This window comes from Myotis daubentonii, chromosome 10 (assembly GCF_963259705.1).
Source record: "Myotis daubentonii chromosome 10, mMyoDau2.1, whole genome shotgun sequence".
Taxonomy (NCBI): Eukaryota; Metazoa; Chordata; class Mammalia; order Chiroptera; family Vespertilionidae; genus Myotis; species Myotis daubentonii.
Genome location: NC_081849.1, coordinates 10,942,686 through 10,960,243, shown reverse-complemented (window position 1 = coordinate 10,960,243; position 17,558 = coordinate 10,942,686). Strand labels below are relative to the sequence as shown.

At 38.4% G+C, this 17,558-nt stretch overlaps 1 long non-coding RNA gene and 1 other non-coding gene across 2 annotated transcripts in view; both read left to right on the top strand.

Moving 5' to 3' along the window:
* The window catches only part of LOC132242665 (uncharacterized), a 483,370-nt gene that overhangs the window by 95,493 nt on the left and 370,319 nt on the right, over window positions 1-17,558 (top strand). The window lies entirely within an intron of this gene.
* LOC132211593 (U1 spliceosomal RNA) lies at window positions 10,168-10,331 on the top strand. The gene has a single exon (XR_009447501.1). It is a non-coding gene; the product is annotated as a U1 spliceosomal RNA (small nuclear RNA).

Sequence of the window (17,558 nt, the reverse complement as noted above, 5' to 3'; positions counted from 1 at the left end):
ACACATTGTTCCAAAGAAGACATGAAGATAGCCAATAGGCACATGAAAAGGTGCTCAGCATCACTAATCTTCAGGGAAACACAAGTCAACCACAATGACACATCATCTCACACCAGCTAGAGTTCACTGGTGCATCTTCTTATAACGGCACTAATGAAGTCACTAGGGCCCCACCCTTATAACCTTATCAAATGCCATAACACTGGGGGTTAGAGCTTCAATATATGAATTTGGGGAGGACACCACTTGTTTTTATTTTTCTTGGCTCAGTATTCACTTAGGACAGGACTGCTGGCTTTGCTTATGTCATGGGCTCATGTCTTAGAACAATTTGGTTCATAATATCCTATTAACGAACACTGAGACTTAGTTGTTTTTTTTAATGCTATAAATAATTCAGAAAAATAAATAGTGAAAATTTAATTATAAATAAATTATAGAAAAATGTTTTTGGAAAAAAGTCATAAAGGTTATAGAACTGCTATTTATTGAGGCAACCAAATCACCAATCCTTCTAAAACCAGATATTGTGGATATTCATTTTTTTATACTAACATCCTTTCTATCAAAATTTACAGCCAAGAAAATTGTTTTAGATCACATTTATCTTGAACACGCTGCTTTTTATAAAATTATTTTCAGTCAAATAAAGTGTTGCATTTTTTTTGTTATTAATGTAACCTAGATAGACTGAAGCCAAGTGAAATGGGGAATTGAGACATACTTCCAGGTAATTTTGGCTTCAAAAGCCTAGATTATTTTTCTGACTCAAATGATGTATGTGGAGCATATTGAACCAATTAAAATTTAAAAATTGCCTTAGCTGGCTTGGCTTAGTGGATAGAGCATTGGCCTGCAGACCAAAGGGTCCCGGGTTCCATTCTGGTCAAGGGCACACACTTTGGTTGCAGGCTCCTCCCCGGCCTGGGCCCTGGTTGGGGCACGTGCAGGAGGCAACCAATCAATGTGTTTCTCTTACATGGATGTTTCTCTCTCTGTCTTTCCTTCTCTCTTCCACTCTCTCTAAAAAAAAAAAAAAATAGAAAAATATCTTTGGGTGAGGATGAGCAAACAAAATAAAAATAAAAATCACTCCTCTGGGCCTGTACTATATACTTACTAAACACTTGTTGATTTGTTCTTTACCACAACAAGACAAAATGGGATTTTAAAAGAAATGATGCTGCTACCAGCCATTGTCATAAGCTTTGACATATCTTGCAAAAAAAATATCGGCACACTAGTCAGCAAAGCACAGCATGCAAGTGCCCCAACACACACCAAGTTCTAGATGTCCTCGTTCTGGCGAGGCTTACCAAAGGTAGGCTGACAATCATATTGCTGCTATTTACAGATTGGTACCACACTGGCACGGTTTTGCATAATGTATTGAGGCTCTATGCTCTAGAGAGTTGCACTGTAACATATTGGTGCTTAATGAACTCTGTAAAAATTGATTTTCCACAGAGTAAATTAAGGAATGCATTATAGCTGTTAAAGCAATCTGAAGGGAAATCTGCAGCTTCCACTGCAGCACCGTGCTTAGTAAGTAATAAATTACATGTTATACTTATTTGCCTTAATTCATGCTAATTTTGTCCAATTAATGTATCACAGTAATTCAGAAGCCTGTCACATGAGAGCTAATTATTTATTGGATTTTTGTGTTCAGCTCCCTAGGAGTCCACTAGAAAACAAACTTGCAACTGTCTTTCTCTTAGGTCGGCAGTGACATTCTTATCTCTTATTACGAGGCAGTGAGAGGTTTGCTTCTTTTTCAAGTTTTAAAAATGAATTTTGGGGCACCTGAGTCAGATTCTTGTTTTTGGATTGGTGACAGAGTTGTACAGCCTGCAGCTCTGTTAGGAAAAGACCTACCCTATTTCCTATTGACTCATTTCTACTTAGAGTCTACATTTAGGAGCTCTCGTTGAGAAGAAAGACTTTTTAAAAATCCGTGTTCATTTAGTGGGTGGGTCTATCTATACACAAAGTGAACTGGAACATAAATGCAATTGTTTGAAAAGTTCACATCAGAAGTACCCACTTATTTGCCTCAATTATCTCTATATTTTAGAGAATTCAAATGGATTGTCTGGAAATTTTTGCTCTAAAGTATTGTTTGATAATCCAAACAGACAGCGGTGCCCCTCACCCTCACACAGGCCAGAGCAGCGGTGCATTTGGGGCCAGAATAGCAGTGATCCATCCACCCCAGCACCTGCCGGCCCCTGGGAGAAATGCTAGCTCCACCCTCCTGCCTCCTAGTGGCCCCACCCTGCTGAGTTTGCGCTCTACAAGACTGTCAGTGGGTTGTTGCCAGCCCGGTCCTGTGGTCTAGAATTTTTTGGAGGATTCTCAAGGAAGTCAGAGCTGACTCTGGGAAAACTGAGTTGTGTGGCTCTACAGCGGGGCCATTTTCCTCTCTCAAGCCCGCCTGGCACCAATGTTCCTGTGCAGAGCCCTCCCTTCACATGAACAAATCTGGGTCTGTGTGGGCCTGATGAGCTCTGCTGGCCTCACACTGCAGACTCCTTGAGATCCCACCCCAACACAAACATGCGGGGGCACCTGGCAGGTGGTGTCTGGCCTTGGTGAACCCAGAGACTGTTGCTGAGTGGCCTCAGACACAGCAATGGCACCAAGTGTGAATCTTTATCAATCTGGTGAACACCACCCGCCCCACCTGGTGACTCACTGAAAACCATGCAACTGGGATCTTTGGCACTAGAGGCTTTTTCTGTGGTTGATCCTAAAAGGCAGACAGCAGGAGGAGGCGGGTCTTGGGGAGCCTTGGGTCTTTTGTTGACCTTTCCCTGGACTCAGTACTTGTGGAAACCAGACTTGGTATGCAGAGGGCCCTCCCATGCACACCCAGGCCCAGCAGAGGCAGCCTTATGGGTAAGTTTGGTGGGGTAGAGTCCCAGGAAGTCCTCAGGGTGGAGCTGGTGAAGTTCACCATGTCCATGCAAGTTCAGATGTGGCTGCTGTGGAGAGATTTCATCCCAGGGAAGATGCTGCCCATCTGCCACGTGGAAGGACGGTTCAGCACAGGACATGGACGGCTTTCTCTCCAGTCCTCACTTTGAAGCCACACACTCAGTTTCTCCCTGTATGTCCCCAGGTCAATTCTGAGCTTGACCAGAATTCCTCAAGAGTTTTCTAAGAAAGATTACAGTGCAGCTTGGCCAGTGTGACTCAGTGGTTGAGTGTCAACCCATGATCTAGGAGGTCACTGTTCAATTCCCTGGTCAGAGCTCAAGCCCCGGTAGGGGAGTATACAAGAAGCATCTGATCAATGATTCTCACTCATCATTGATTTTTCTATCTCTCTCCCTCTCCTTTCCTCTCTCTGAAGTCAATAAAAACATATTTAACAACAACAACAACAACAAAAGACTACGGTGCAGGCCTACGGGGTTGCCACTGAAAGAACCTCGGATATTGGGCAAGTTGGCTGGGACAGGAAGATGGTACCTACAGGCTGCGCAGGAGGAAGACTCAACAGGGGGACAGTGGCGGCCCTCAGTGCACCAAAGCCAGGTATGGCTCTCCCTGTAAGTCTCTGATGCCTCCTGAGCCACCGTCTCACCTTTGAAGCCCAAGGTGAGCTCCTGCAAACAAGTTTGTGCTCTGACCCTTTAAGAAAAGAGTTTCTGGTAGTCTTTCATCCTGCAGGGACAATTGAGGAATTCCCTCTAATTTTCAAAGCCAGATTTTATGTGGGCTTCTCTTCTCGCCACTGGAGTTCTGGTCAGGGGAGCTCGGCCTGGGGCTGAGAGCCCTCACTGGTCAGAGGGGACTCTGCAGCTGAGATATCCCCCCAGATTTTCCACCATCGCACGTGGGTGTGGGGCCAGGCTGTTTCACATCTCCACCCCTCCTATCATGGCTTTTTTATATTATTAATTACTAGAGGTCCAGGTATATATTACTAGTATATATTTATACTAGCTGATTGCCTGCTAATTTCAAATCTGCTTCATCTTGGATCCAATTTCTATTCCCTGTTCTATTTTTTATATAAATCACTTCTTCCTATTCTTTATATGTCTTCCAGGTTTTTACTGTGTTGTTGACATTGTATATAATCTATTATAAAATATTTGATTGTCTTATATACCTTCGAAGTGTGTTTATTTTGTTCTATCTGGCAGTTAATTTGGCTTGAGTCAAACTTTGGACTCTGTCTCTTTCTATAGATAGCAGTTGAAATATTGCTCAGTTCTTTCAGTTCCCACTGTTGCTTTCAGTCTTGTCTTCTATAATCTCTTCAAGAAATTTATAGTTTAGAGCTCAGGCATGCAACATAGAGTTTATTCTTGTATTATTATTTATTGTTGTATTATTTTTCATACAAACAACTGTAAACAAACTTTCCTCCACAGCTGTATATATTTTTCCTCTCTCAATGTAAAGGTGTTATTACTTAAATGGTCTTTCTCCCTAGAACTTATAGAATAGTATAAAGGAAAGGGTATCATAAATAAATCTGAGACAGGAAATAAACTGTATCCCTCCCTCTCATAACTAAGTCTATGTTAGCGAATCAAGTTGGTGAGTCTGACTGCTGTACACTTCCCTTATGACTCTCTAACTCCAAAGAAGCGCCTGTATCTCTCACACAAATAGAATTCTGGTGAGTTATCTTGCTCACCAGACAATCATAGACTTCTCTTAAAACTACATACAGCCCATCTGGCCTGACTCAGTGGTTAGTGTTTACCTATGCATCACGAGGTCATGGTTTGATTACCGCTCAGGGCACGTGCCATGGTTGTGATTCAATCCCCAGTGTAGGGCATGCATACAGGAGGCAGCGATCAATGATTCTCTCTCATCATTGATGTTTCTATCTCTCTCTCCCTCTCCCTTTCTCTCTGAAATCAATAAAAATATATTTTAAAAAAATACAATTTAAACACAAATTGAGACCATTAGCTTTATTGACAAACTAGGAGTTATTCTTGACTCATTCCTCACTGCATACATCCAATAAACAGTAATTCATTAGGTCTCATACATGTTTTCCTCCAAGGAAGGTAGTTCTTAAAGATAAATCCTCCATCCTTGAAATTACCACATTTTTTGCCTTTATCATCTTCTACCTGAACTGCTTTAATATCTTCAATGTCTATTCATGCTTCCCAGAAGCACCAAGTTCAACAATGTAGGTCAGAATGTAAGTTAGTGCAATGGATTTGAAAAACTGTTTGGCAGTTACTTAAATATTTAAACCTGTGTCTGTCAAGATAACATTCCACTCCTAGATATTTATCCAAGAGAAGTAAAGACATATGTTTTACAAACATCGGTAAACAATGTTTATAGCTGCTTTATTCACAATAGTCAAGACCTTGAAATACTCCCAAGGTCCATCAACAGATAAATGTATCAACAAAATGTGTTATACACACACAATAGAATACTATTCAGCAATAAAGAGCATGGTTTTTAGATGCATGCAACAACATAGATGAACCTTGAAAACTTTATGCTGGGAGAAAGAAGCCAGACTCAAAAGAGTAAATAGTGCAAGATTACATTTTTATAAAATACATAAGCTGATAAGTAGTTGACTGGAGCCAGAAATGGAGAAAGGGATACATTTCAGATAGAGGCAAACCATCTTTTTGGAGTAATGGGCATCTTTTGCATTTTGATAGTGGGAGTGTGTTCACAGGTTCATATGACTTTCAAAACACATTGAATTGAACAATGTGTTCAATTTAAATAGATGCAGTTTATTATACTTAAGTAATTCCTGAATAACATTGATTTAAAGTTCCAGCATCCATGGGGCTGGAAGGGGTAACTTGGGAGATACATAAATTATTATAATTAACTAGAGGCCCGGTGTACAAGATTTGTGCACTCAGGGTTGGAGGGAGGCGTCCCTCAGCCAGCCTGTGCCCTCTCATAGTCTGGGAACCCTTGGGGGATGTCCGCAAGCAGGCCTAAGCCAGCAGTCAGACATCCTTAGGGCTGCCTCAGAAGCAGGAGAGGCTCCCGGCACTGCCGCTGTGCTCATCAACTATGAGCCTAGCTCCTGCATTGAGCATTTACCCCCTGGTGGTCAGTGCATGTCATAGCAACTGGTCATTCCACCATTCAGTTGACTTGCATATCAGCTTTTTATTATATGGGATACTCCCATTGTATGCATAAGGAAATTAATTCCCAAAGGTAGTAATTTGAAGCCTACTACTTTATCTCAACACCCTGTGAGGTCTTTACCACCTTGATCTTTCTAAGAGGTGGAAGTTTGAGGAATAGGGTTGCTTAGTATTTCAGTGTGCAGACTCCGAAATCTCACAGTCCTGCATTTGAATCCTGGATTTGTCATTTATAAACTGTGTGATATTTGAACAAATGATCTCAGCCAGTCTTTCACTATCTTTCAGATGCCAATAATAATAATTATACCTAGCTCATGGAATGTTTAGCAACATTAAGTAGATAGCACAGTGTATAAAGACACTTCATATAATATATAACATATAGTCTAATAAATGTTAGCCAGTGTGTTTCCTTTTCTTCATTTATAAAGTGGATATAGTACTATTACCTACCTGTAGTGGGTTGAATGGTGTCCTCTGAAAGATATCTCCACGTACTAGTCCTTGAAACTTGTGAATGTTACTTTAATTTGGAAAAGAGTTTTTGAAGATGTTATTAAGCTAAAGATTTTAAGATGAGGAAATCTCCTGAAATATGCAGATGAGCTCTAAATCTAGTGACAAGGATCCTTATAAGAGACAAAGAGAAGAGACATATACAGAAGAGGAGGCAATGTGATTATGTAAATAGAGGTTAGAGCAATGCAGCCACAAGTCAAGGAATGACAACAACCACCAGAAAAAGCTGGAGGAGCCAAAGGGGAGACTCACCACAAGAACCCCCAGATTATCCACAAGAACCCCCAAAGATAGTGTCTCTCTAATGGATTTTGGCTTCTAGACCCTAGAATTGTGAGAGAATACATTCTGTTGTTTTAAACCTCCATAGCTGTGGTAATTTGTTACAGCAGCACAAGGAAAGTAGTACACTACCTTTAGGATCATTGTGAAGACTGAATAAGATAATATATGCTAAGTTTTCAGTGCCTGTACCTAACAACTTATATGAAAGATTGATTGTTGTTGTGGCTATTGCTATTACCATCCAAATCCTAACTTAGTTCTGTCTGTAGTCACATAGCCTCTGCCTTGGATGGCTTTATGAAATAAAATAAAGAATGCCCTGGTGGTTAATTTTTTCAATGCAAACTTTAAACTGATTTGTTTTGCTTTCATTTGTCTACAGCAATTCCTTTAATAAATCTATTGCTCCGTTACTAATTTTAACTTTATTCCTTGTTAGTCCTCTAAGATTGCAGAACTACTGTAGCAACGTGAGAATGTATACTTCTCTGATATATTCCAAGAGGATGTGTTAATGATAGTGTTAAGCTAAATCCATAATTTCTAGGAGTTTGTGTTTGTTGTTTTAAATTTTCAAAGTACCAGTTTTTTTTAAAAGATTGAGTTTTTTACAAATTTTGAAGCTAGTTCAATACAATACATTTTAGAAGGTATTCCACTTAAACCTTCACTTATATATTATATCTGAGCAATAAATTTAAAGCAGCAATATCATCCACTTATCTGTGCAATGGCTGAGCCAGCTGATATTAGGTTTATCTTTTCCAGGGTGCATACTGAGCATGCCTCCACTCTACGTTTTTCTGTGAATAATTTAGGGTGTCCTTATTCACTTCACCATTTGCCCCTCTCAGTTCAAGACTGTGGCTTACTATTTTAGCTAAGCATCAATGAATTCATTAAAAAGAACAAACTGTTTCACTGACTCCTCTGACAATGCAGCCATAAGTGCACTGGGAGAGGCATCTGTTCCATTCCCCAGTCACAGAGCACCAGTGTTCTATTGCCAGCCCATAATCTCGGATATGAGCTCTTCAAATTCCCACGTCTAGGATCACAGTAAGAGTAAATCAATCAGAGCGTTTCCCAGATTCCTTATTAGAGAAGGCCCACACAGAGTGAGCATCGGTAACAAAAACACAACTGTGAAAACAAGATTTTGGCAGGAAAGAGAGTTGTGCAGAGAAAGTGAGAAGGGTATATTTGAAAATATTCCACCTCATTTTCCCTGGATCGTGGGTGAGCCAATAACCTAAATCAAGAAAATGCTTTTAAACATTCTTTACCTTGGAAGATTATTACACATATGTGAGTTCAACCTGGTGCTCTATGAAAGAACAAGTGAATGTGTAGTAAGTGTGCTTGAATTATCAAGAAATAAAATAATTCATTTCCTTTTTTTTCTTTTTAAAAAGCTACTATTTCAAAACTCATTTGAGTAAATCAAGTTCCAGGAGGCGTTTGTTTTTCCTTGAGTGCTTTATACCAATGATAGGAGAATATTTCTGAATATATTACCAAATTTTATTCAGAAAACAAAGCTAGCATTCTTTATGTAGAATTTTCCACATACCTATAAAAATTCAGAGTACTCTAGGTGAATGCTAGAAATAATTTATCTCTTCTATGTGTATTTCAGTGATTTGTTTCATAATCATATTTGATACAGAATTTGGTGAAACAAATGATGGTGAATATCTATGTACATGGGCAAACATTGCTTTTAAAGTGGTAAATAAAAACTTCTAAAATATCATACTTTAAATAGAAATTATGTCTATTAGAAAAGGTAAATATTAGCTTTGGAAGAACAAGTGGAATGTTTCTTAACAGGATTGGCGAGATGAGTGGAAAGAATTTCTCATACATTTTTTCTCCCTGAACAAGGGATAATTTGTGGAGGGATAGGTTAGTGGAGGAAAAACACATTGGAATAGACTATAAGCAACAGATTAATGAGTAAACCATCCATAGATTCCCAGAAAATGTTAGGCATTGAGAGGACTGGTTGCAAATATATGGTTGTGATTACCTTGAAAACCTCATTCAACTCAGAAACATAGACCTCATTTATCCCTAAAGATATTTTTCTGAGTATTTTTACATGTGTACAAAATTTTCCCAGAGACTGGAGACAATAATTTTCTTTTATAAATGCATGGATTATCAGCAAGTTTGTTTTTTAATAAATACTGGAAAGCAACCATAATTGAGACTGACAAACTGTGATCAGAGAAATTTCTGGTTATTGAACAGAATGGATTGGTAATAGGAACTTAGACATGTATCATATGCCTGTCATTAGGCTAGAAAAAAATATTGAGAAATATGATATGCCTACTATCTTCAAGAAGTTTACCCAATTTACTGAAGATTAGAAAATAATACACAAGAAATAAATAAACATGTGTCACTTGTAAATGTCATAGGAGTTCAAAGAAGGAAGAATAAAGATGACATTTAGGGAAGGTTGGGGTTATGTTGCCATGCGGGCACATAGGACTTACTAGTAAATTAACTATGGTTGTGATTTTTAAATAAGGAAGAATATGAATTATTTAAAATGGAGAGGAAAGGTGTTATTTGAAAAAATGCATATTCAATAGTATAAAAATTTTGTATTTTAAAAAGATCAATGATTTTTGCTTTTATTATACAAATCAAGAAAACTAAAACTTTATAAATCTCTGGCTAGTAGGATAAACAAAAACTATGTTTCTTAATGGAGTGAGAGGATAAGAGGCATATCAGACTCTCTGGGGTCAACAAAAATTTTGGTTTATCACAGCTGAGATACATCTGTGGGAAGGATCAAAGTGGATGGGGAGGCATTCCAGGCAGAGGTGTTATGGGGGAGGAAGTGGGAAAGGCCTTGAAATGTTTGGGATAAGACTAAGATTAGAGTGGAAAGGGATTCTAGTGGATAGGGAGATAACTGAAATACAAAGTACCAAGCTAAAGTGACTGGCCTTGATTTGATGGACAACAAAGAGGCATCTTTGATTCTTACTATGGGAGTGTTAAAATGAATGAAGTTTAGGAAAGCTAGTCTATGTGATACTGATATACATAATATTAAAAGGAGATTGAAAATGAAAAAAGATACATGAGTTAAAAATATATTATGAAATTTAGCCATGATGATCCAGGGTTTGGGAGGAAGTGAGGTTATTAGACTTTCTTCAGTCCCAGAGAAAAGGAAAAGGTATGACTTCAAGTCTGAAAAACAAAAAAAGATTTATTGATACTTACCTGCCCAGGGAGATACCATGATCACAAATGTGGTTTTTCTAGGTTGAGGCTAATACATTGCATTTCTGATGTACTGACCCCTGCAATTTCCCCAAATGTAGGGAACTCAACTGTATAATCAGTGATAGTAGTGAACTGTATTCATGCTTTTCCCTAAGGAAAAATAAAATATTTATTGTAACCATGGCCACACACTCAACGTGCCTTCCCCAGTGTGTATGCAGGCATGCTTCTCATGGGCAGTTAGGAGGGCAATTGGAAAACATGCTCAACACTTTAGGGTGGGGCCCATTTTCAAGGGCTTAGTATGCAGGGTGGGGCAAATGTCAGTTTACAGTTGTGAATACATGAAACATAGTTTCTTTTTGTATTATTATTTATTAATTATTATGTTATTTTCCATATGAGCGACTATAAACCTACTTTTGCCACAGCTGTGTATTTCAGGGCATAGCATAATTTCTCCCTCCGGCTAGGCATTCTTCTTGTTTTACTTTAGTAAAGATAGTGTTAAAGTATAGAAATAAGATTCAGTTTTCTCTTCTAGTTACGTAGATGGTCAGATACACTCGACGCTGGTTAAATAAGCTGGTTTTGCCCACAGGTAATAAATGCAAATAAGTAAATGTCTTCTCATTTTTCATATCTATGTTTCTTCCAGCATCTGGCCTATGGCCTCCCCCAGCTGGTAGTTAAGTGAGAGTCAGACTTCAAAATCTCAAGTCAAATAGGATTGAATTATCACTTCGCACTTGTGTATTCCCACCTTCCCTCTGTAGCTCTGAAAGTTGTCCAAAATTTTGTGTTGCCTGAAATTTGGAGAAGTTACCCATTGTGGTTCCAAAATTATCTACTTGAAGAGAGCATAAAGAGAAGTGAGAGGTTTCATGCCCGATCAGCTGATGGACTGGGTATTTATACCCTATGGAGTTGGCATGAGAGAAGTAGGTAGAAGAGCTTAAAAATGTATGATTTCAATATTACTATGTTTCTCACAGGATTCTTAATCAAAGTCATAACTGTTGTCCCAAGTTATTTTTACCTTGGCACGGTGAGGTATAATTTTAAGTGCCAGAAAATATGATTGTTTCCACAGTACTGTGACATTTCTTTTCTTAAAAAAATACATGAGGACTACCCCAAGGACTCCGTACTGTCAATGTCATTTTTAGTGGTGTCAAAAAAGCTACTGCCAGTTTTGACAAAGGAGACAGTCCTACAAATATAATCACCACTGCTGCCCAAGTCACCAGAGAATATGTTAGTGTTTTGGAAGAAATAGAAGTAAATTATTTAGTATTTAGTTGCCTCTGTGTCCAACATGCCATGATCCAGATAAGGTAGTTTAAATCTATAGGAAGAAGAAATAATTTGAAAACACACACACACATGCATACACACATGCACAGTTTTGGTTGCCAGTGATTTCATTGGATTTGCATAGAGTATCAGCTGGATTCTGATATTTTGAAAAAAGTAATGAAGAACAAGAGAAAAAAGCAGATAATGAAAGAGAAGGAGCAAAAAAGAGGACAGGAAGTGGGGTTATATTTGCCGTTATCCTTAACCATCTAGTTTCCACACCTCTTAAATTAAGATGAACTAAAAAAGGAAAATTCAACCTTGCAGGTACAGTACGTTGTGTGTAATAACCTCTACAATACATTTCTAGAATTAACAACCTGTAACAACTAATAGCTCATATGTAATTCATAGAATTGGGGGTAAAGACTCTTTCAAGCAAATATTTTTCCAAGGACTTAAGTAAAGTAATATAAGGGATCATGCTTAAGGTCCATAGCAGCCAGGGGAGGAGGTCATTATCCTTTGGGCAAAGAAACCAATACCAGCATTTGGAAGGATACCAAAACCAGGGTAAATAAAGACCAGTTCACATGGGCATGGAATGGCACAGCCTTTCTGCGGGTGGAGTCCTCATCAGAGTGCTAAGGGCAAGCTCAGAGCCTCGTTGTTTACTTAGGAATCTTCTCTGAATCACGGTAAAACTGTGTATTCTTTATTTCCTTCTTCATGGCCCCAAAGATAGCTGTCACTGAAAGGTGGAGGGAAGGGGTAGGAGAGAGAAGTGCTTCCACTTGGGTCCCAAGGGAGGACAGTCAGACCATAGCCCCCTCCTGCACAGCATCAGTGTGTTCTTGGGTGGGAAGGAGAATGGCCTGGCATGGGATGTGAGATATAGGTTTTAAACTTAAAGAATTAATCCTTTTTTGTTTTGTTTTTTGTTAATCCTCATCCGAGGATGATATTTTTCATTGATTTTTAGAGAAAGCGGAAAGGAGGGGAGAGAGAGAGAGAAACATCGATATAGAGAGACACATCGATTGTTTGCCTCTTGCATGCACCCTGACCAGGGCCAGGGATCAAGCCTTGACTGGTAGCTGCCCTTGACTGGAATTGAACCTGGGACTCTTCAGTCCGCAGGCTGATGCTCTATCCACTGAGCCAAACCAGCGAGGGCAAAGAACTAATTCTTGAACACCAGAATTAGACTGTTCCAATAGCCCAAAATTGTGGAAAAGTTATGAAATCTGGCAAAAAAAAATGCTATTAAGGAAAGAAAATATGAAGGGGACTCAATATAGAACAGCTGTTTATTTTAAGAGACCAAGTTTTTTCATGTTTATTAAGACTCCTCACTAAACAAGAGCTATGGACTGATTGTGTCCTAAAATTCATATGTTAAAACACCCAGATAATGGTGTTAGAAACTGGGGCCTTTGGGAAGGTCATAAGGATGGAGTCATCATGAATAGGATTGGTGCCTTCATAAAAGATCCCAGAGAGCTCCCTCCCCCTTCTGTCATGTGTAGAAAACAGGGAGAACACAATTGTCTATGAAAGAGGAAGTATGTCTTCACCAGACCCAAAATCGGCCCCACCTCCATCTTTGACTTCCCAGCCTCTAAAACTATAAGAAATAAATGTCTGTTGTTTATTAGCCATCTAGTCCATGGTGTTTTTGTTAGAATAGCCTGAATAGTCTAAAAAATAAGTACATTTTGCTAATGAAGAGGGTTTTGTGTGGTTGTTTTTAATCTCTTCCTTTAATTAGTAAAGTGACACTCTGCCTTTGATGTCTATTTGATCTTATTTCACCCAGATAAAAAGACCCCTTTCCTAAACCCTGCTGTCTGTCATCATTTACCACAGTTCTAGCCTTAAGTAGAATTTTTAACAGCTTTATCAAAATATAATTTACATACCATACAATTCACCCAAAGTGTATTATGTAATAGTTCTTAATATAACACAGAGCAGTGAATAATTTCATAACATAACATTTCCAATGCCCCCCAAAGAAATGCCATCTCCTTAGTATTAATTTCCCATCCCCATTTCCCTTCCCCTCAGCCTTAAACAACACCTGATGTATTTTTATCCCTAGTCTCGACATTTTATATAAATGGAATTATACAACATGTGGTTCTTTCTGAATGACTTTTCACTTAATGCAATGTTTAAGGGTTGGTCCAGGTTGTAGCAAGAGCCAGTGTTCCATTTCTTCTTATTGCCAAGTGATATTTCAATGTAAGAATGAATCACATTTTGTTAACCATTTATTAATTGATGGGTACTTATTTTGCTTCCACTTTGGCCTATTATAAATAATGTTGTTATGAGCATTTGTGTACAAATGTTTTTATTTCTCTCTGGTATATACGTAGAGGGATAATTGTTGGGTCATGCTTAACTTTTTGAGGAAATGCCAGATACTTTTCCAAAGAGACTGCACCATTTTACTTTCCTTGTATCAGTATATGAGTTTCAATTTCTTTGCATCTTTACAAACACTTATTAATACTTTTCTTTTTATTATAATTATTCTAGTTCATGTGAGTTGTACCTGTTTTTTTTTTATTTCCATTTACATAATATATAATTATGTGAACATCTCTTCCTGTGCCTATTGGCCATCTGTATGTCTGTTGTATAAATGTCTATTCAGATTCTTTTCCCATATTTGAATTGGGTTTTTTGTTTTTAATTATTGAATTGTAATAATTTTCTATATATTCTAGACATAAATTCTTTATCCGATATGTAACTTACAATTTTATTTCCAATTCTGTGGGTTGTCTTTTCATTTTTTTATAGTGTCCTTTAAACTACAGAAGGTTTTAAAAGTCTATTTACCTATTTATGGTTCTGTTGCTTGTGTTTTTACTACCATATTGAAGAGATAATTGCCTAATCCAAGGACATAAATATGTATGCCTATGTTTTCTTCTAAGAGTTTACTAGTTTTAGCTTTGATTCATATTGAGCTAATGTTTACATATGATGTGATATACCAGTCCAATTCCATTCCTTTGCATGCAGATATCCACATGTCCCAGCATCATTTGCTGAAAATATCATTTTCCCCTCACCGAATTGTCTTGGCAACAACTAATTTTAATATAACATTTCTACTGAATATTTTTTCCTCTATTTTCTACTTTTGGCCTTGGCTCCAAGGTTTTGGAGTCCGCATTATTTCTCACTATGGAATTTGGCACTTGAATTTGGGGGGCGTAAATTACTCTCTTCCTTACCTGGCCTGAAAACTTTAGCTACTGTCCTGCAGTGGTTGTTTCTCTTCAACTCCTTCAGTACTACCCACAGAAACAATCACAACCCTACTATGGTATCACTTCTAAGTTATAGGTGGCTTATTTCTAGTCCAAGGCACAGTTAAAGGTTAATAATCAAATTTCTTCAAAAGTTACCTCTATGAAAAGTAGCCTCATATGTCAGTGGTTCTCAACCTGTGGGCCGGGACCCCTTTGGGGGTCAAACGACCCTTTCACAGGGGTCGCCTAAGACCATCGGAAAACACACATATAATCACATATTGTTTTTGTGATTAATCACTATGTTTTAATTATGTTCAATTTGTAAATGAAATTGGGGGTCACCACAACATGAGGAACTGTATTAAGGGGTCGCGGCATTAGGAAGGTTGAGAACCACTGTCATATGTACATGTCTACCTTCATTCCCTTTTTCAAGCTCCAAAACAAAATTTCTAATTCTTGCTGGACATTTCCACATGGATATTTCACCACTCTCACAAATTCAAATATATTAATCACTGTATTACCTATAAAACTTGTTTCAGATCCAGTATTCTACCTTCCAATAAGGAAATCATCATCTTCTCAAAGCCGTTTCTGACATATTTGTTGTCCTCTCATCTGGTGTAGCAATTTTCTTGTTTCTTTGATCATTGAAAAAATCAGAATTATCTTCCTGGGGATTTGAATCTTATGCAAAGACGGTCTTTGTCTGGTAAGGCTGTTGTAACAAAGCACCATAAGCTGGGGGACTTAGACAACAGGAATGTATTGTCTTAGAGTTTTCAAAACTAGAAGTCCAAGATCAAGGCAAAGGCAGGGTTAGATCCTTCTGAGAGCCAAGAGAAAGAAATCTGTTCCATGGCTCTTTCCTAGCTTGTGTTGGTTTTGTTTGTTTGTTTGTTTCTTTGTTTTGTCTTCTGCTGCATCTTCCTTGTCTTTGGCTGCATCACTTTATCTAGTTGCATCTTCACATGGCATTATTTCTGTGTGTGTGTCCACTTTCTCTTTTATATAAAGACACAAGTCATAATGGATTAGGGGTCAACCCTACTCAAGTATGATTTCATCTTAAGGCCTTATTTCCAGAGAAAGTCACATTCTGAGGTTCTGGGGGTTAGGACTTTAATATATGGATTTTGGAGGGACACAACCTATAACAAAGAATTAGAAAGTGAGAGGAGGCTAAAGAACCCTATATAGGCCATCACAACCTTCCTGCTATTGAAAACTCCAGAGTTAATCTCATTACTACACTTTTTGAACATTGTGTTTTGTGTTTTTTATTATAGGACAGGGTTTCCCAGGAAACAGACTCTGACACTGAGATCTGTATTTTGGAAGTTTATTGAGAAATTGCACCAATTTCTCAGGTATAGTTGTTTAAAGAACTCACAGGCTCCACAAAGCGTACTCATGTAAGGGTTTAATTTCAAGGTAAAATATATAGTGCTGTAAGAGGAAGTACATGGAGGTAGAGAGGACATCCAGATGCCAGCTCCCACAGGCCCTTAGACACATATGCACTGTGCTTTGTATCTGAACTGAGCAAAGATCTCTGTGAGAAATCTTGTTTTTGGAAGCGCTCAAAGCAGAAATTCCCGATATGGTTTTTATGCCCCTTTGGTCATGCAGTCAAACCAGGCTGTTGAACTGTTTAAGGCATTTGGAAACCATCAGGGAAGTCTGAAACTTCCCTGATAACTGACCCTAGGTGTCATCAGGGAAGTTTCAGACTTTTAACCACACATGGTAAGTCCCTTTGCCCTTATCTTGGCCAAGAGTCACAGTCAGACATCCAAGTATCACTCATTTTCCATAAATTTGTAAATAAGTGCTATCCTCCACAGGATTGTCCTTGGAATCAGCAGCTACCTGTGAATAAATAAAATGAAACAGATGAAGAAGAAAGGTTGGGTTGTGATGACATTGCCACAGAGTCCTCAGCCAATCCCACAGGAAACCCTGGAGCTACAATGGCTCTGGAATGAGAGTTTTCCCAAACTGAGGCAAACTGTCATTGAAAAGGAACGAAACATGGCTAAAGAAAGTACAGTGTCTATTTTTTTTAAATTATTTTTAAACATTTTTTTAGTGGTGACGTTATTGCAGGAGTCCCCCTGCCCACCCCCCTTTGCCCACCTCTACCACCACCCCCCCACACACACACACCCTTTCCTTGGCCTTTGCTAAATTATTGTCCCTGCCCATGGGGTATGCATATATATGTTATTTATTTAATCTTTTCACTGTCTTTACCCAGTCATCCCCACTCTGCTCCCCCTTTGCATCGGCCAGTCTGTTCAATGTATTCATGATTCTGATTCTATTTTTTGCATCAGTTTATTTATTCATTAGATTCCACATATTAGTAAGATCATATGGTATTTGTCTTTCTCTGATTGGCTTGCTTCACTTAGCATAATACTCTCCAGGCCCATTCATGCTGTCACAAAGAGTACGATTTTCTTCTTTTTTATAGCTGCAGAGTATTCCATTGGGTAAATGTACCACAGCTTTTTTATCCACTCATTTGCTGATGGGCACTTGGGCTGTTTCCAGATCTTGGCTATTGTAAATATCACTGCTAGGAACATAGGGGTGTATATATTATTTCTGATTTGTGTTTCAGGATTCTTAAGATATATTCCCAGAAGTGGGATTACTGGGTAAAAAGGTAGTTGTATTTTTCATTTTTTGAGGAAACTCCATACTGCTTTCCACAGTGGCTGCTCCAGTCTGCATTCTAACCAGCAGTGCACTAGGGCTCCATTTTTTCCACATTCTCACCAGCACTTGTTGCTTG